The sequence below is a fragment of the Uranotaenia lowii genome, chromosome 2, assembly GCF_029784155.1.
Source record: "Uranotaenia lowii strain MFRU-FL chromosome 2, ASM2978415v1, whole genome shotgun sequence".
NCBI classification, from domain to species: domain Eukaryota; kingdom Metazoa; phylum Arthropoda; class Insecta; order Diptera; family Culicidae; genus Uranotaenia; species Uranotaenia lowii.
Window position 1 is genome coordinate 368309687 of NC_073692.1, and position 21710 is coordinate 368331396.

At 39.5% G+C, this 21710-nt stretch overlaps 1 protein-coding gene across 7 annotated transcripts in view; it reads left to right on the plus strand.

Annotated features, from left to right (window-relative positions):
* The first annotated feature begins 7311 nt into the window (after window positions 1-7311).
* Window positions 7312-21710, plus strand: part of LOC129745251 (switch-associated protein 70-like) — a 41921-nt gene continuing 27522 nt past the window's right edge. For 2 of the 7 annotated variants that reach the window (XM_055738202.1, XM_055738205.1), the window contains exon 1: window positions 7366-7433. The gene's annotated coding sequence lies outside the window, so the exon portion shown is untranslated. The other 5 variants (XM_055738199.1, XM_055738200.1, XM_055738204.1 and 2 more) reach the window with 5 other exon arrangements.

Here is a 21710-nt window from a genome sequence, read left to right on the forward strand (position 1 = left end):
TTGCCCGAAAAGTTTTATTTTGTTTCTTGTGATAGGGCTTTGCACTTTTGTTTTCGGATAAACAATAACCTTCACGGTGTCCGTTGTTGCCACAATCACTACACTTGTGGTTCTTGTACGGGCACTCACGAGTGTAGTGCATTGCGCCGCACTTCCAACAAGGGGTTGGGGGAATGTTTTTGAAGGAATTCACTTTTTTCGGAGAACTTTTGGAAATTTGTTTCCGATTATAATTCCGCTCCACGAACTACACTGCTGGTGGCCCGGATGTTCCCTCGATCATAGCAGTGTCTCTCTTCAGACACATCAGCCGTTGGCAGTCTTCAGAAAGCTGCTCCAGGGTCACGTCGTTCCGGTCCTCGATTTTTGCCAACAGTCTAGTACGCACCTCTGCATCACACTCCGCTTTCATGCCGCAAACAAATAATAAACATTAGAACTGCTCCTCCGTCAATTTACTCAGCTCAAAATCGACCGCGTTCTTGTTTACACGGCATGAAAACGAAACGTAATCTTCGGTGGACTTTTTCGTTGTCTGCAGGCAACGATACCGCTTGCTGATGAGCGATTCAGCAGCACCAAACAGGATACCCAATTTCCGAACAGTTTCGTCAAATTGGTACTCTTTCGGTAGTTTCGGAAGGATGAAATTAACATACCGTTCATGTTCGGCGGAACCCATCTTCCGGAGGAGCAAACGGACTTTTGCATCGCTGTCGAGCCGGGAAGCGTCTTGCTCGAACAGGTCCTTGTATCGCGCGTAGCAAGCCGCAAACGTTATGTTGTTTTCCGGATCGTACCGGAACTCCTTGATGTGATGCGAAAGTGAGTCTAAAATCACTTCAGGGTTAGATGGTACCTGCACGCTCAACGATGACATCGTACGGAGGAACATCTCCTGCTGCTGTCGCATAAACTCCTGCTGCTGATTGAGCATTTGTGGCGCAAATGCTTGCTGCTGTTGGAGGAGCTGGGAAAGGAGTGCGTCGGATGATGAGAGGTGGTGTGATGATTGATACGACTGTTGCTGCTGCTGCCCGGGGAACTGTTGAGAAAGTCCCATCGGTGGCTGCTGACCGAACTGTGTGGGGCGAACAAAGTTTGCCATGCCAGCTGGGAGGAACTGCTGTCCACTGGGGAGCCCGTTGATGGTCCCATTTGATCCAGCGGCTATATCCGAAGTACGATTATGTTCTTCCGAATCCATTTCACACCGTTGTCGTTTCCGCGTGGGGGAATTAATTTTGCGATAATTCGGTGGATTTCGCGAAAATTAAACGACCGACTCGTCGCCACTGTTGTAAACTGGGGTAGCACGGATACAAAGAATAAATAACACGTAGTTACTAAACACTACATATTAAAAAGACGATTTATTTACGAGATAAAATACGTCGCGACTAAACGTTTACAATACAAAACATTAAGTGATTGGTTGTTGTTGTTGTAATCTACCCGCTGGTTGGCGCGTCGATCGGCTGACAGAGAGGCTGTCAGCAGTGAGCCCAGCGGTATTGTTTGTAGGGTGTTTCACGCCCTAACACAGATGATGGTAACAAGAAGGACGTCGGAACCCGGATCAGAAAGACCTATTTACGTTTGCAGTTCTCTGAAAAATCATACGGTCAGATGTCTCTATGAAAGCAAATCATAATCTTCGACAAATCCGTGCTGTAATTGGTGCACATATGAGTAGTAAGGAAGTATAAACTGGAGGTATTCGTCTGTGGAAGATCATCCGTGCTTGGTAACCTTGCCATTGGATCTCAAACGTGGGACTACATCGACGGATTTTCCAAAATGTAATAGAAAGCGAGATTCGTGAGCAAAATGAGGATGAAATTTACATACGGTGCAAAGAGATGTAAGTGAATAATATCTGCAGAAAGGCCCTTGACTTGGATACAGATTAACATCCAAAGGCAGCCCTAACAAAAGTTTGTAACTGCGACGCCTAGCCTCAGAAATGTTGCCAAGAATCTTGACTGGCATTTAGTAACTGTACTGGCTCTGGGTCGTTAGCAGATAAGTAAGTAAGTAAAATTGAGTAACTTTGACCCAAACGAACTCGAATAATATTATGAGCTATACGCAAGTTTTCATATGGTTATGTCACATTGATAGTTCACGTGCTTTCCAATCAACTGAGCTGTGAGTAAAATATTTGATTCCGCATCGAACCAATTTGTTACGTAAGAACTCCTAGACACATTGTGCCGTACAGAGGTTTCTTGGATTTTTACGGAAAAGCTTTTTTTTGCCTTGTGAGACTAAGATGCGGCCGTTGATGGGTGTCATAAGCAAATTTCGGTAACTAAAGTAACTCTCATTAATATCAACAGTTCAGTTCTAGCACTTGTTGGTAATTTTTGAATACCATTCAGGAAAAACAGTTTGAACAAAATTTGAAGGTTGATTCGGGGAAGTAATCGATTCGTTTTATACCTTTGTAATTTTGAACACTCAGATCAATCTCGGTGTTACATTTGCATAATTACCCATCATGTCATACTCCTAGCACAGCTTTTAGATATGAATGACAAAAAGAAGAGAAAAAAAAGATATCCTTTACTCCAAAGGAGCGAAACGCCGAGCTTCTGTTCTCAGTCAGTCAGACATAAAAGAACCTGTCGCTCAATTTGTCCAATTTGGTTGAATGCTTTACCCAGGTCGGTTCTTTTGGTTTGACTCGTTATTCGAATTGCTTTACTTATCACAGAAAAGGAAAAACCGCTTAGAATATAGGTACAACGCGTAGAGGGAGAGTTGAAAAAAAAAAAAAAACAACAACTCAGCTCTACTTATTCTGCGCCACCTTTTATTGACGACGGACGACAATCGCCACATTTGTCTTCCGACAGGTTTGCTCCGAACGAACCCAAGTCAGGTTGGTTCTGGATTGGGTATATGAACGGACAAACTTGCTCTCCAAACGATAAACACGCGAGGCTCGTGCCCGCGCGCCGCTAGTGTGTTTTATTATAAAGTTGAAACTCGGAAAATTATGGACAGAAACAACACCATGCAACCGAGCGGCGAACCGACTTTGGAGGAATCGCGTCGGCGCTTCGCCCAAGCGAATGACGCATAAACTGGCTGATGAATCACCACGTCCAAGAACCATCGACCGTTCGGATCGGTTTGTAGTGGCGGGTTGAGTGAAATTTGTGTTGGGATGATCGAATTTCTTGAGGTTTTCAATATGAATAATGTGAAATTTACACAAAATGGTTGAGTCATTGATTCGATTTGAACTGGATGTGCAATACAATGAACGAGAATTCTAAGAAATATTATCAGATAAAAAATTAAGAAAAAATAGGTCCTCACAAAAAATTAAAAATTCTACATAATAATTTCTAGGACTTCAGTCCATAAAATCAGCTCAAGGGTTATTGTACAAGGTTAAATGGAAAGGGAGAGAATCTAAAGGGTCGTAAGAGTTGGTAATAATTACAGTCCCCCCACAATCATGGGTCACACACAATTATTAGTCACCGATCATCAGAACTGCTGATATCTACTAAACCAAAAGAAATTATATCATTTTATTATTTTTAGTTAATCGACAATATCATCAAAATACATTAAAAATATTATTTGTGCGTTTGATAACAGTAAAATTGCTGTTTTAGTACTTTTTATCAAAGGTGAACTATAAGCTGTTGAACTATCGCATAAAATTCCAATGTTATAAGGTTGACATCTTAAACCGTTAAGCCCCTAATTCGGGTATTTCAAAGATTCCAACCGAATGTATTGGTCCCATATAAGCACAAAAGAAGAGTTTAAATTTTCCAAATAAAACTGAACGAATGAAATGCGAAAATTCAATAATATTTACCAAAATAAAAGTGACCCATAATTGTTACAGAATCCACCAAGTTCCACACAATCATGGGTCACTTTTTCGCAAGCAAAACAAAACATTTCTTGGTTGCTAGCTCAACCCAATTGCCCCTTGAACGTATACTAGCGAAGAATGCCCCTGAATGTTTGCCAGATACTTGTTGATTTTCATGTTGATATTCGGGTGTTGCCATGGACTTCTATGTGACTAATAATTGTGGGCAGTATGACTAATAATTGTTACAAGCTTCAATTTTGACCCATAATTGTGGTTTTGAAAAACGTTGATTGTTTCTTTAAATTATTTTATTTTTCAACATAATTGGAAACAAAATCATGTTTGAAATCAAAGAGGGAATATTTAATGACTGAAATTCATGCAAATCTTTATGTTTGGTCCACTAACACCCGAATGAACGAACATTTTGTGGTGAAATGATACGTTAAGTGACTAATGATTGTGGGGGGGACTGTACATATGGTTTTACATCGCATTATTCTTGAATTGCGGTGAGTAGTGATAACAACTGTGACCAAAGCATAATTAAACAAAATGTGTAACCTTGAAATTTGTTTAAGAATTCGCTTCTCGTTGTTTTCAAGAATGTGATGTGGCTCTGTTTGGTAACAGATAAAAATAAGGACAAACACGACGCTTTGTTTGAGTATGCCCCAATTTCTAGTATTGCCAATAAACGAGGCCTGGTCGCTTAAAGCTTCAATGTCACCCTGCTACTGTATCCTCTCCAAAATCTACCAATACTGCTCAAGCGTTTGTCCAAGTCTTCCTCTGTTACTACAGCGTTCCACTCTAACATGGTGATAAACTCCTCTATCGACGACCCTAGTGGAGCGTAACAGCTACAGGAGAAAACAACGTTGATCTATGAATTCCCACAAACCTACGACGACCTGTTGGTTGGGATCAATCTTTGACCTAGTTTGCAGCTAAGCTTGAACTAACCGCTGTCCATGTTACCACTTATTCGATGGAATTTATACGTTTCGACGGACCAGATTTTTACACTACGTGACTATGGCAAATCTTCCAAAAATGCCTTGAGCACCAAGTGTCCATCATCGACTGCAAAACCGCAGACTTATCCAGGCTTCGATGGGTGAAACGCAGGGCCATATTCGAATTTAGGGTGAATTGTCAAGTTCATTTGAATCCCGTACCGTAGGTTTATGAAGGTATAACGCAGGAACAACATAATTATTCAAACAAATATACCAGATAAAAAGATTGTATTAAACTTATCAAAATAGCATATAGTCACAAAAGTGGAGGCGATATATCTACAACAAGATTCCAACGATTCGATTTTCAAACAAAAAGCACAATAAACGAAAAAAAAATTCAACGCCGAGATTTGAACTCCAGTCCTCCGAGTTCGTAGTCCGGTATCATACCACGATGCCAACTCATCAGTTAATATGATCCACACTATAGCTCTATAAGGGAGATTTTCTTTTTACGAATCGGTCAAAGGAAGAAACCGGAGGCATCCTGACGGACAATCGTGAGATGATCAAATGGTGGAAGCAGCACTTCGATGAACACCTGAACGGTGCACATGCAGAAGATCAAGAAGGTGGGGAAAGATACATCGCCGGCGTAGCCAACAAAGAAGTGGAGCCACTCCATGAGTGAAGTAAAGGAAGCCATTCACCAGCTGAATAAATAGCAACAAGTCGGCTGGGAAGGATCAAAATGGGACGAAGTAGGCCGATCCTCTTAACGGTTTGATTGTCCGGATCTGGGACACAGAACAGCTACCGGAGGAGTGGAAGTAGGGGGTAATATGCCCCATCTAGAAGAAGGGCGACAAATTGGACTGTGAGAACTATCGAACGATCACTCTCCTAAATGCAACCTACAAAGTGCCATCCCGAATCCTACTCCGTCGCCTAGTGCCACAAGCAAAAATCTTCGTGAGAAGTCATCAGGCCGGCTTCATGGAGGTCTGCGACGGACCAGATCTTCACATTACGACAAATCCTCCAAAAATGCCGTGAACACCAAGTCCCTACGTACCATCTATTCATGGACTTCAAAGCCGCATACGACATGGTCGACCGTGACGAGCTTTGGAGAGCATGGACGAAAATGGCTTTTCCGGGAAGCTGACCAGACTGATCAAGACGACGATGGATGGAAGGCAATGCTGTGTCCAGATTTCGGGTGAATTGTCGAGTTCATTCGAATCACGCAGGGGGCTTCGATAAGGCGATAGTCTATCCTGCATGATATTCAACGTGGCGCTAGAAGCTGTTATTCGACAAGCGCTAGACGAAATACGAGGTACAATTTTCATCAGGTCCAGTCAACTTATCTGCTGTGCCGATGACATTGACGATCATCTGAGGCGGTGGAGGAGATGTACCGCGAACCCGCGTATATAACCCTCATTAGACCGGTTGTCATCTACGGGCAAGAGACGTGGATATTGCGCGAGAAGGACCTGCGTACACTTGGACGGATACGCTGGGAAGGACATGTCGCGAGATTTCCGGATGACCGTCCTGCAAAACAGGCGTTCGCTGCCAATCCGGTAGGAACGAGACCAAGTGGAGCGTGACCTTGCGAATGTTGGATGCCCGAGAATTTTGAGAACGGCTGCCGTGGACCGACTTGTTTGGAGAATAATGTTCATCAAGCTCTGACGGGAATTTATGTTTACGCTAGTTACGGTCCACGATAATCCTTCAAACCTTCTATTCTTATCATTTCGGAAGGTTTTCTAACGCATACTCCGCATATTGTTGCAAATACTTTCCGACGGCGGGATCATCCTATCCGCGCATGATCTAAATTGTCTCCAGCCCCTTTGCAAGAACGTGCACGTGCATTTGTATGCGTAAAAAAATCTATGAACGCCGTTGGGATGTTGCATGTTTAAGATTCTAAATTCGACTGTTTATTAGTAATCAAAGGCCGTACATTATCGATATAGGCCTTTGAGTTACGCCTGCTGTTTGGGCAAATTAAAATTGTTTAAGTAAGGTAAAGCTCGATATACATCGTCAAGCTGAATATCCGCTTTTGCACCTCTCATCAACAGCTTATTTAAGTAGTAGTGAGTGAATTTAGGAAATTTCTTCCTATTTTTGCATAATTGGACCCCTAACCCGGCAATCATAGGCGCCCGAAACGAATTAACCCTACCGCGATAAGAGAAGCTTTCATCGAGATACCCGTACCTAATGTTATACGGGTCTCTCGTTAATCAACCTAAGATAGCCCTAGAATTCGTTGTTTTTCCTATGCTTCTAACTATCAGAGCTAAGAGGCTTTTATTGGGGGTGCTACGGCACGATTTCCAATAAAGCAATCATCATCATCCCAACAGTCGTCGCCGTCGATCCGTTTACTACTCAACTCAACAAAACTGGGGAGCAACTCGACGCGACGCGTATGACTCAGGCCAACCGAGACGTCGTCCAGCATTTTACGCCGGACGTAAGACTTTGTTTTTGGAGCGTTTAGTATCTTTCTAGCTTTGATCGCGTGCGCATGCGTTTGGAAGTCGGTATCAGAACGGCAATTCTGATGAAGAGCTTTACTGCGTTTACTTAGCCAGGTATTGGGCTTAAGTGGTGCGTTATCGTCTGTGTACTTACTCATCGGTTCATTGTTCACTGGAGGACCTCCTTTGCTTAGAGTGTTCAGCTGGGATGGGAACTATGTTTATGATACGAGGACTGATTAGTGCGTGTAGTGACCTAGGTTCTCAAATGTTAAACCGCAACAGTGCGTGGAAGGTGTTGGATTAGAACGGTTCTAGGCGCCTTTTAAAAGAAACAAAAACAACAACGCAACAAGTGTTAATAATATGTATGAATAAACGCAGTTCATTAGGTGATGTTATATGGTCGGGATTCGACCAGATCGAACTGAACGCCATAAGCAGTTTTCCGAGACACTTGAGTTTAATGTACTAATATTTTCAACTTTAAACAATATCTGTAAAACTTATCAACCAGAACCAATAGTTAACAACCCAAGGAACACATCCCAGTGAATATATTTACTCGTTTTGGTCTCGTAAACGAATGACATGAGTTTCAAAATCTGCAGTTTAAAAATTTTCTCATGGCATTCAGTTCGGTCTGGTCGAAGCCAGGCCATATGGTGATACCTAAGGGTCTTTCCTTATGCGTTTTTATTAGAGGCGTTTAGCGTAGCGCGAACAATCTTACGCACAGAGGCCGACCCAAGATTGCTCCGATACCTATGAACCTGATCACACATTTGAGTGATGACGTTCTAATGGCGCTTAATAGCGGCGCGTGAACTTATTTGGTAGCTAATTAGAAGCAAATAAGTGGTTCTAAATGGTGAAAAAGTTGACTAACTAGTGTGTTTTTTTTGCTCGCTTAATTCCTTCTCTGGTGTAGTTGCCGTTTGGATTGTTATTGAAGCTAATTGGAAGGAATTTGCAGCTATGTCCGTACCCTTGCAAGGATTAAGAACCTGTCTCGACAACAGAGCGAGACGGACGGCTGGAAGTTCTTAACCGGAAGTACAGAAGTTGCAGACGAAAATAAACAATCTCGACAACGACGTCAGTCGGAGAATTGTTTGACCGGTCCAATTCCTCAACGACCAATTATTGAAATGTTTTTCACTTATCTTATCGCGCCGCCTGTCAGCGGAGACAAACCACTCGAAGGGAATGGCAAATTCCCTCGTAAGCTCTTGCTTGACATCCATTGAAGTTTGTGCCATTTTAGTTTCTTTCTCTTTATGATTGCGCCTCGAAAAGGGGGTTTCCAACAGTTTACACAAATAAAAACTAAATTGATATAGCTGAGATTTTCTCATTACGATCAAAATCATAATGAATCTTACTCTTTCACGTGGAATATAGCATGTTTCGGTTGGAATTTCCGATTTATAGCAGAAGATTTGTCAAGCTGAACATTTCGCCATAAGCAAAATTAGGAACATTGCCGTTGGTAAAATTAAGAACAAATATGTAGTGCAAAATTGCGTAAACGTCGCACTTTTAAAATTTCTCCTAAAGTAAGGCTGAAGAATATTCATTTTTCTCGGTAAATTTTACCTTTTTTCAATCACCTAGCAAAAAGGTGAATTTTACCTTTTTTCATTCACCTAGTGAAGAGGTAAATTTTACCTTATCGGAATTCATTGCTCAAAAAGGTACATTCGACAGGTTTCTCTTAGACACGAATACCATAATGCTGGTAAATTGTCAAAAATAAAATCTATTAAAATACAGGTTTCTCATTCGCTGAATTAAATGGTTCTATTGTGGCTTATCACCAAATTATAAAAAAATACAAAAAAAAAAAATCATTTAAGATTAGAGATGTACCGAACAGGGGTATTCGGCGAACGGTCGAATACCGAATAACTATTGACCTTTTCAACTATTCGGCCAAACGAATATTTCGTTGAATTTTTAATAGAAATTAAAAAGCGACAATTTCATTTTTCTTCTATTTCTTCCATCGTAGTACTCCTAATGTTTTTAATCAATTATTTTCAACATCTGGTTGATATCAGATCTTTTTTAAGTAAAGGTCTCTTTGATTTTCAAAATATTACCAATAGTTAAAAGGACATCAAATGAATTGTCGCTTCTAGGACGTTTATCACCAAAGAGATTGCAGTGAAATCTGGGACAAAACATATAAAAACAGGTGCCAAGCTGTTTGAAATTGCTTATTGTATATTGAATCAGATGAATGTCGAATTTTAGCTAGATGTCTTCAAAATAGTTGGCAAAAAAACGATGATCTTTAAAAATACTATATTTTATACCAAACGAATCCACACGGCCGGGCCTGGACGATTTTTTGTTAAATTTATAAAAAAAAAAATACTCAATAGAATCTAGCTAGGCATTATTCTCAAACATAAAAGAGGAAAAAGAAAGAAAATTACTAAAAATTTAATATTTTCATCAAATCACAGCAGCAGTGTTAAAATCGTATCTCTAAGGGTTAAAAAAATTGATGTTTAAATTTGACAAACCCTTTTTAACGCAAAATCTAAAAATTTTCAAAGAGAAACTTGAGTATTTATTTGATTTAGCAAATAATCTGAATAAACCCGGGTATACTCCGTAAAAATTCAAATTATATCTGGCCATCCCGGTCAGATATGACTTTTATCGAATTCTTTATTGGTTTTATGGACAAGCCTGGATATATGAACAAAACTATAAAGCTACCTACAGTGAAATATACACGGATACACCTAAGATCTTTTAATGATTTTTGAGATCTTTTGATGATTTTGTAGGTTTTTCATCATTACTTTTGAATATTTTAGAAATTATCCAACATCAGTTGAAAAGTCTGTTAGTGTATAATATATGGAAATTAAGTATTCCATATTCGGCCTATTCGGCCGAATCCAGGTTAATAACACCTCGCTACAAGGTAAGTTTTATCTTGAAAAGATAGAAAGTACCTTTTTTCTCGGTGAATTGTACCTTTTTATTCTGCTCAGTTCAGGTAAACTTTACTTTTATCTTGGTAGATTTTACCTTTTTTCCGTGTTGTTTTATTGGCGGCCACTGTTTGGACAAATAGTGAAACTAAATATCAGTACAGTCACATATGCTATTGAACTTACCTTGCAAAAAATTAAAGAAGTTTGTAACAATATGATGCTTAAACCACTCTCACAAACAGTTTTTGTTTTAATAAATTAAACAACACTCGTAGAAGCATTTATTGCGACCTTTGTTTTGCACGCCAATCCAGTGCAGTGCCAAATGTCACAAAAACCAAATTGCCCTCGATCATGAAAAGTAAATGAAAAAAAAATCACCTCGACCAGGAATCGAGCTCGAAAAGTCTTCTGATTACCTCTCCGACACTTTACCCAATAGGCCAAATCGTCAGATGAAACAAGTCAAGCTGTAGCTCTATAATTCAATTGACATCATCGAGTTGAATTCTCTGCTAAATTCTACGGCAGAAAATGCTCATCGTGCCCCGATTAATGGTGCTTCTACTGCCCAGTGGGGCTTCTCATTATGCCCCTACAGTAACAGATTTTCAGCTTTTGGCAAAAAAAAAATTGAAAAAAATTGGCTTTTTTCAGTGTATGAACACGAAACAACGAAGTATCTCACATATCATATATATTTTCTATGGTTAAATTAGCGTCCTTCTTGAGGTGGCTATTATGCCCTTATCACCCCTAAATGCCTGTCGATAGAATTTTGAACATTAAAGGAGTATTAAAAATAATATTACTATTGCGGTTGGTATTGTAGAATCAATAATTAACTGTAAAATCTGTCATATTATAGGTGAATAGGCATCCGTTTAAGTGTTTGACTTCAACGAATGTGTACCCAATAAATCAAGTGGCGATAGATGGAATTCCGCAATCATGAAATTTTTTTTTCTTCCTTCCCCTGATTTTAGATGCAGCTAGAACAGGGTGACTGAGTGGAAATCTGCGCCCAGTCAGTGGTAGAAAGAGAATTGAAAATATTGCGCAGGGGTTGACATGTTGTTGTCAGAAGTTTGCGTGCTTTCCGAGCAAAAATGACCTGCGCTGCGTGTAACAAGTCATACAAACATCCATCCATCTGTCGAGGGGGCACCACACAAATCCAGCCGGCATTCCGCGTTTATACATATGGCCCCGTTGAGAAATGTGAGACCCAACATGGAGCGCTAATTTATCACTGTTTCGCTTTGGAGGAGAGACTATTTAGTGGATGCTTTTTTTTGTAGGTTGAACGTGATAGCTTGTACTGTTCTGCTTGTCGCCTGTACTGAGTGGGATATTCAATTTCATGACGATTTTTTTATCGCGCTCACTTGATTTAGAACCAACAACATACTACCTATACGGCGGCTGGAGTCAGAGTCACTGGTAATTGGACGGGGCCATTCCCTGATAGGTCACCACCGGTTGTAAATATGTTATTTATGATATGACTATATAGAGCCGGAGATCAAACACATTGTTTGCGGGAAGGATTGGAGCAGATTCGAGGGAGCCGTTTCATAAGTATTCAAATTTCAAAGAAACTTATACACTTTACTTTTTTGGTACTCATTATAATGTTTGACCGAAATTCAAAACATAGTTCGATCCTATAAACTTAAAGTTGAGTTCCTCCTTGCGATGCTTCAAAATGGAGTTCGAACTGTGAACTCAAAAATTGAGGGCTGCCACTGAAGTGCTGTTTTAAACCAAAATAACTCAATTATGAGTTTGAATTAGGAGCGTGCAGGGTGTAGGGATGAGATGAGAATATACAGAAAATAAATCAAATTTAATTAGGAGTAAAATAAAATAATAGTTGTATTCGGCAACACTGTAGAAGAATAAAATAAAATAAATTTCTATGAGAACATTTGCTATTTTGGCAGCACTTGACAAACAAACAAAACAAAGTCAGTCATTGATCTATTCTTGCGAGCGACAGACGTGTTCAAGTGAATCTCTGAATTGAGATTCGTAAAATCACGACAATGGCGTGGTTGGTAGAATAAGCACAAATAGCGCAGATATTTAAGGCTGCTGCTGCTGATTGTTTTGATTTGGCCTTCCGGTGGAAATAAGACGGAATTGCCCCTGAAAAGCGCAGATATTTAAGGCTGCTGCTGCTGATTGTTTTGATTTGGCCTTCCGGTGGAAATGAGACGGAATTGCCCCTAAAAAGCGCAGATATTTAAGGCTGCTCCTGCTGATTGTTTTGATTTGGCCTTCCGGTGGAAATAAGACGGAATTGCTCCTGAAAAGCGCAGATATTTAAGGCTGCTGCTGTTGATTGTTTTGATTTGGCCTTCCGGTGGAAATAAGACGGAATTGCCCCTGAAAAGCACAGATATTTAAGGCTGCTGCTGCTGATTGTTTTGATTTGGCCTTCCGGTGGAAATAAGACGGAATTGCCCCGAAAAGCGCAGATATTTAAGGCTGCTGCTGCTGATTGTTTTGATTTGGCCTTCCGGTGGAAATAAGACGGAATTGCCCCTGAAAAGCGCAGATATTTAAGGCTGCTGCTGCTGATTGTTTTGATTTGGCCTTCCGGTGGAAATAAGACGGAATTGCCGTTAGAAGCACAGATATTTAAGGCTGCTGCTGCTGATTGTTTTGATTTGGCCTTCCGGTGGAAATAAGACGGAATTGACGTTGAAAGCGCAGATATTTAAAGCTGCTGATGCTAATTGTTTGTTTTGATCAAGCCTTCTGGTTGGGCAGGCTGTTTCTTAGATTACTATCGAATTATTCCGGCTCTTGTTAATAGAGACAGAGTAACAAGGAAAGCACAGTTTGAGAAAGCTGTTGCTAAGAATGTTTTTCTTTTCTTTCGCGGATTGTTCCGGCTCTGGTAAATAAAAGCAGAGCGACAGAGAAAGCACAAATTGGGAAGGCTTTTGTAGGATTTGTAGGATGGAGAATAAAGATGTGGAATATGGAATAAAAATTGAGGATATTTGGTAAATTAAATTTTGCACTAAAGAAAAAAAAACAAATGTTGATGCGTGAAAAGTTTTAATTAAGAATAGAGGTGAGAAGGAATGTAGGGATGAGATGAGAATATACAGAAAATAAATCAAATTTAATTAGGAGTAAAATAAAATAATAGTTGTATTCGGCAACACTGTAGAAGAATAAAATAAAATAAATTTCTATGAGAACATTTGCTATTTTGGCAGCACTTGACAAACAAACAAAACAAAGTCAGTCATTGATCTATTCTTGCGAGCGACAGACGTGTTCAAGTGAATCTCTGAATTGAGATTCGTAAAATCACGACACAGGGTTCAATAACCTATGATGCACTGGGTATCTTTTTGAAGAAAAAAAGCTTATGTGGACATTTGATTACCAAACAAGTAAAAGCCTTTTAGGGCTGAGCTTTGCTGTTATGGTATGTAATCTATTGGTTAACCATCAAGTTATGTAAATTGTGCTGTAATTGCAGGTCAAACAACCATAACTGATCGAATCTCTGACCAATTTGATGAACGTTTGTGGATACCTATGAAGCCGGCACCTAATTACACAAAGCATTACACAACGTGACAACAAAGCTCTAGAGCCTAGATTGTTTTTATTCGTTCTTTAGCCACGATAGGTCATTCTACACATATACGAAGCCTAGCATTACACATCGTTACCACAAAGCTCAGTCCCATACAAGCTATTTGTCTTAGCCCCACAAAGGCTATTATTTGTCTGTATTGTTACACGACACAGCAGTACACATCGTGACAATAAAGCTCAGCTGTGCAATAGCCCAATTTGTCTGTTACTTTACACAGAACAGCGTTAGACATCGTAATGGTAAAGCTCAGCCCCACAAAAGGTATTATTTTTCTGTTTTGTTACAAAACAGTGCATTACACATCGTAACAATAAAGCTCAGTCCCACAAAGGCTTCTATTTGTCTGTTGTGTCACTCAGCACAGCGTTATTCATCGTAACAACAAAGCCCTGTCCCATAAAGGCTTTTATCTGTATGTTACGTTACACAGCATAGCATTACACATCGTAACAACCCCATAAAGGATATAACTGCTCTGTTACCTAACACAAAACAGCATTTCTAATAGTAACAACAAAGCTCAGTGATGTTGGTAACGTTACAGAGCGCAGCATTACATATCGTAACAACTTCATAAAGGTTATTATTCATCTGTTACGTCACACAGAACAGCACTACACATCGTAACAATCCCTTCAATGCTATTATTGATCTGTTTCGTAATACAGAACAGTATTTCACATAGCTCTTGGATTTTATCGACGTTTTTCGGCGAGTTTGAATATCAAAAAACCAAAATTTACCAGTTGTCCAGACGTTTCGAGCTACTCTGGCATTCGCTCCTCATCAGTGGACAAAATACCTGGCCATCGTCTTAACTAATTTGATTTTAGACAGTTGACCCAAGCAACCAGAATTCCCTTGAAAAGGTTCCATAGAAGCTTAATCAGCTCTCGTTTGTGTCTGAAGAGAATGCTAATCAGCCCAAAATTTAAGTTCTTAAAGCTACTTTCAAGTTCGTTTAGGGGGCTGTAAAGAACGCTATTCAGCTTCTAAGAGAATGTCAAGAAACTTCTACGCGCCGAAAAAAAAAACCAATTGACAGATTGCTCTGACAACCACATGTCAGATTGCTAGGTTGCCGGTCTATCATGGTCTATCTCATTGATTTTAATTATATTGTTTTGATTACAAAAGCTGCTTGCACGCCTAGAGAATTGAACCGCTGCTCTCTAGGTTGTAATGAAACTCACCAGCCTCTCGACCAATCCAGCAATAGCTAATTGCCACTGTAATGATTAGTATTTAAACTTAATGTCATTTGAGATGATTGAGTGGGTTGGTCAATAGAAGGTACCTTATTTCGTTCAAAGGACTTTCAGTACACAATATGAATCATAACAAAAATTCGCATCATCTAATATTTATTCGAATATCTTATTTAACATTCATAAGAAAAATTCGAAAAAAATCTTGAATTCCATTTGTAAATATCAGTACAGATATAAACAAAACAAATACCATGACAAGAAATTGACACACGCTCATATTTTTTTAACCATAAATGATTGTTTTTCATACATTTTATGGTATTTTAAGTAGAACTCCTAAAATTGTTGTTTTTCAACCGTTATGAATTCTTTAATTTTAACCATTTTCCGAGTTCATGAAGAAAAGGATGAAAATGGTTGAAATTCAACAGAAAAATGACTGAAAAAACAGTCGCCATGTTTGCAATCGTTGAAGTGATTGTTTTGTTTTTAGTTCCGCGTTGGACTCGCTAGTAAGTTAAATAAAACTGCCCTGGATTACTTGAAAATACAAATTGTAAGTATTCGGTTGATAATACCAGTATATTCAATTAATAGAATTGAATTTCAATTCCATTTTCAGAAAAGAGTGGTTGTTTGAGATCAAGAGCAGCAGCAGTTCCGCTGCAGACAGAAATTCATCGGCTGACTCAACGGAATCCTAAATTTCTTTGGGTAAGTACGAACCATTATTGGAAATCTCAGTCTAGTGCATCCGAAACTAATAACCATGAAAATAATAACTTGCAGGATGATCCGGAACTTCCTACATTTGTTGCATCAAGAGGTTTGTGTCAGTTCCGAATGTCCGAGGAAAGAATACCAGCACTAAAATAACAGCAGATAGGAAAGCGTGCTGTAGAAACATTACGGGAAAAGCAGCAGCGTACCATCCGCAACTGTGGTATCAGAGGCCGACATGAGGATAATCGACGCAGTCATTTCCTCGACTGGTTAGACTATCTTCCACCAGCTCTTTCACTAACATCAACAGTGCAGATACCGGGGAAAGCAACTTAAAACATGAATGTTTTAAAATAAAAAATCTGTGCATTGTATCATGGATTGATTTCTTTAAGACTTTTTCCCTATATTATCCGGTTTTATAGGTACTTGCTGGTGTCTGAATTTATTAGAAGCATAATTGAATGAAATTTGAGACGATTCATATTTAAAAAGCAAATATTTCCTATTAATTTCGACCCATTTTTATTTTTTCGACCATGCTTGAAAAATAACCATTATCCTAGTTCTCTATGAAATCTCATTTTATGAGTTTTCACTGAAAACTCATAAAATGACTTGATCCACAAAACTGCCATTATGGTTATTTTTCAAACATTAATGGTTGAACGTGGCCCAGCGTGCAGAAAGTTTTGACATGTCGCTTAGAATTTCCATATAGGTTCTTTAAAACACCTTCAAGTATCTTAATGGTGCGCTTTAGAATGTTACGCGAACGTTATCGACCTTCTTGAAAAACATTTTTGACATGTCGCTTAGAATTCCCATATAGGTTCTTTAAAACACCTTCAAGTATCTTAATGGTGCGCTTTTGAATGTTACGCGAACGTTATCGACCTTCTTGAAAAACATTTTTGACATGTCGCTTAGATTTCCCATATAGGTTCTTTCAAACACCTTCAAGTATCTTAATGGTGCGTTTTGGAATGTAACGCGAACGTTATCGACCTTCTTGGAAGTAAGTTCCATTAAAAGCGCTTAGAAGTTCCGTTATCGATAGTTTAACCTTTCAAAGGGCGATGGAAGTTCCTGAGTAACTTTTACGCAACAAGAGTCACCTGAAGTTCCCGTAATACATTTTTTCAGCCAAATGTGAACTTCGGAGTTCGGAGTTAAGTAAAAATGCGACTTTTGGTTGCTTGGGGAAGTAGCCAAATCTACTAGCTGTTGACTTATTTTAGCGATAAGCGGTTGAGAAATCCTCTTCAGCTAAATAAACTTTACATAAATGCTAGTTTGTTCGTAGTTATCGATGTTGCTCAAGCAATATTATGGGTTCAAACAAAAATCTGTGAAATGGAAGAGCCAACCATTTTGATAACAACCTGGAGAGTTTTTTATCCGTGTAGTGATCGGACATACAAATCAAGAACCTGCTTCTGCGGAAAGAATGCAAAATTTTCGAGACGAAAACTTTGGTTTTCGATGTTTTCAAAAGTCTAAAAGGGTAGTCTTTTTTGAAAACTTTGCAACTCACGGTTTTATTTTGATAGATCTTATGATAATTTTACAATCTTCTGTCAGATTTTTCCAGCTAAAAACATTCCAGTAAAAACGTGTTTTAGTGGAACAAGAATTATTAAGTCTTGTTGAATTCGAAATAGCAGAATTGACCAAATTGTCCCACTTTCTGTTAAATAAGAAGTGTTGGCAAAAAAGTAGCGGAAATTTAAGAAATAGAGTGCCTGGACCTGAACTTCATATTAGACGAAGTATTACCACTGACCACACTGACATGACACTTAGAACAAAAATTCAACCATTTTCTGTTGTCCTTGGTCACGAAAGGTGCACTCCGCTTCCCGCACTTGCAGATGGCTTGCCAAACCAGGAATTTATTCGCAAATTTGGACATCTTCTGAGTTTGGACAAGTTCCGGAACGCTGAACTAATTCTTGGCCGTGAAAAACAGGTTGCCGGGGATCTGTTTGAAGTCGGCCTTCACATATGTTTCGTCGTCCATGATGTAGCATTTAACTTTCGATAGCTTGTTGAGTACAACTTCCTGGCACAGGTTTTGGCGGACTTGTTCTACATCTCGTCTTGATTAGGGGCATTTTGTATCACAAGCAACTGCGGTCGAGAAGACTTAGCCCTCGCACGAAGTGTAACCTGTATATGACGCTCATTAGACCGGTTGTTCTCTACGAGCACGAGACATGGATATTGCTCGAGGAGGACCTGCGTACATTCGGAGTATTCGAGCGACGAGTGTTAAGAACTATCTTTGGCGGCGTACAGGAGAACGGAGTGTGGAGGCGAAGGATGAACCAAAAGCTCGCGCGACTCTACGGCGAACCCAGTATCCAGAAGATGGTGAAGACTAGCCGGATACACGGGGTGGGACATGTTGCGAGAATGCCGGACGACTGTCCTGCAGCAGGTGTTCGCTACGAATCCGGTAGGAACAAGACGAGCGGGGGCGCAACGAGCGAGGTGGTTAAACCAAGTGGAACGTGAACTGACGAACGTGGGGTGCTTGAGAAATTGGAGAACGGTTGCCATGGACCGAGTGAATTCTAGGAATTATGTTCGTCAAGTTATGTCGTGAGACGGAATAAGTTTGAAGCCCAGCCTTAGTTTTGACCTTCTGGACAAAACTTCGGCTAAGGCGCAGCTTCTTAGCCACATTCCGAAAGGAGGCGTTCGGGTTTCGGTTGAAGGCCCCAACTACGCGGTTGTGGTTTATGGTGTTGTACGGAATACTTTTTCCTTTAATTCTGGGCTTCCAATCGTTGGTCAATCGTTCCTCGAAGCGCTTAATCACTCGCGACACCGTGGAATTCGGGATTCCCAACGTTTTAGTGATGGAACGATGCGAAAGATCCTTGGTCTTGTGATGAATGCGCAATGTTTTATTCCGCGAGTTTTGATCACTGGAATTTAAACCTTGCAGGATGTAAACAATGCACTATGAGCTGAATCCAACCACATTTTCATTAAGTTCTACCCAACGGTTTAAAAGTAAGAGCAATTTCATATTGTGGCAATTTCATCGTGGACACCCTTTAACTGTCCCATTTCTAAATGAACTTCCAGGTGTATTACGGTTTCGTTCTACTCCTTCCCCAGAAATTTTCTTTATTTCGGTTTCATAATTATTTTATAATAAAGTCTTTGAGTATAAACGAAACAAAAAAAGTCAACCTGATTTGAATTCTATAAGGAGGTTGCAACTATTCAAGCTTTCACAGTCTTATCTAAATCTTTTTGAAACTACTAAGACTTGAAAATATGCTCTGTAATTGCAGCTTTTAGGATAGCGGAAGCTAAAATTTTCGACTTATGACCCCCGTTATTTGTGGATGATATCGATGATTGAACGCAATTTCCATAACTCATCAGCCAGTTTTGGCAAAACCGGAATCGAAAACGCGAGAACACGTGAGCACGATGAAGACTGGCGCCGTCGCTCAAGAAAATATCATACCATTATTGTGGATATCAAAAGTTCTGCGCTCCCCCCGTGCGTGGGAGTCCCATTTTACTACCCCATCTTAGCTAGCGGCACTTAAATAAAGCAATGCCGACGACGACGCATCAATAGAGGAACTTGAGCTTAACCGATGGAATTGAAATCGGGCGCGCAAATTAAGCTGGAAGAAATAGCTCCAAGCCAATTAACACAAAAATAAGCCGACTAGAATGACAATGCATTTTTAATGGGATTATTCACAATCAAAACTAAGTAACTGTGCTTTGAAATTTTAACTATAAGCTATTGAAAAGACTATTTTTAAGCTTAGTTTTTCAAACAAAAAGAGGCACATAACGATTTATTTATTTCATTTAGTATTAAATCAGTTAAAGCTACAATTTCCACGTCTTGACCTGACCATTCCTGTTGAAAGCTAGAAAATGTCATCAAACCATCAATTTTGAATAATAAATTACCCACTAGATGTGCGGCGATCGTGCTGACAAATGCCTAAGTATCATTCAATCACCAGGGTGAATAAAAAATAATTTTATAATATGGTATTCACTCCGGTTTTTATTTTGCGCTAAACCAGCTTAGAAGATAATTAGCGAACCACTTTTTCTCGGCCCCGCCCATAAAAGGTAACCCGGTGCCGGGGACTGCTAACACCCACGTCCTACGAAATGATCAGCTTTTTCTATAAGACTGGTGCGATCAAAACGATCGCGGTTGGTAAAAGTAGTGAATGAAATTTGATTGACCTTTAAAGCGTTGGCTTTCAAAGAAATAATTGAAAAAAAAAATCTGAATTGATTGTCCTATTTTTTTGATGATTTTTGCAATCCTGTAAGTTTTTAAATTAAAACAAAAATATCGCATAGAAAAGTTCATCTCTCACAGCTAAATTGAAAAAAAAAAAATACATTAAACATGTGTGAGCTTTTATGCTGAGGTCTCAATTCGTTTCTTAATCTCGTTTAATACCGTTTTTATCTTTGTTTATTTTTGGCCTCAACATCTTGAAATAAACAACTACAAAATGCTCATGCATTGAGCTACCCTCACAAAAAATGGCTCCCAAGAGAGGGGGTCAATGAATCGATTCACGCAACTGTTGCAAAAACAAAAAACAAACAAACGAAAAATCACGCAAACTCGTCGCACTTATCGTCATCGCTTCATTGTAATCATGCGTGCTATAACCTCTTGCAGACCGCCATCCACTGGCTCGGAACCAGACGGATCCTTGAAATTCTTTGCAGAAATCAGCAACTTACGTGCGGTTGAAGTTTCACTAAAAAATGAAGAAGGGGGAGGGGAAGCGACCGGGACAACAACCGTTCATGGCACATGGAGTCGGCGCCAGACATCAGGCACCAGGAGGAAGCAATTGACCCCTTCTTGTTCGGTCGATCGGTCTTCAGCGAGCAGAGGCGTCTGATCGAAGGATGAGCGCCCCATTGATTGGCGGCTTGTTTTGGTGCAGATGACTCTGCTTAGTCGTCCGGAATTTAATAACGGTGGTACGTGGTACTGTGAACTTTATCGGTATGATCTGTGCAATAGATCATAGGCTTCAAATCTTAGACAGCTAGTTTTATGATCTTATATACAAAAATGAAGGCGTTTCCTTTGTGGCACCAACGGGTAGTCAGAATGACGTGAATTTTGGTACCGGAGTTTTATGGACCGAGGACAGTTTGTTTGAAGACCTTCCTACTTCAGAAAATGGGGCTTTCATATAAGTTCAACATAAGATTTAACATAACTCGAACAATTTTCAAGTGGTTTTCATAATTTGTGACAATAAGTTCATTCATTATGACCCCTCTGCTTTTTAAAGGAGAGACTCCCTTACAAAATTAGTAAAAAAAACGATATAACGTTGGGATATGGAAGTCCCATACAACGTTAACATGCATACGAAAACAAAACGAATAACTTTTAAGTGGTTGTTATTATATTTTCAACACGAACAAGTTTTGACATAAGAAACGGATTTATTTTATCTGATGACCCCTACCTCTACACCGGAAGGTTCCATATAAATTTCGATAAAACTCTAAATAATTTGCATTTGGTTTCCATCAAATTTTGAACACCAGCATGTGTAATCATTACGAAATGAATGGTTTTACTTAACAACACCTTCGGCTTTCATAACGGATGGCTCCAATACAAAATCAGAAAGACTTCAATGTTAAAAATTTTCACAAAATTTATGTAAATGCAACCCAAACGGCTAAACATTAACAATTCCCTATACCTTAATTGTTATACAACTTTGAACACAAGCAAATTCAAACATGAAAAGATGATTTTTTTTGCTCTTTGACCCCTTCAATTTGTGAATTAGGAGCTCAACTGCAAAATCAATATGAAATATGATTC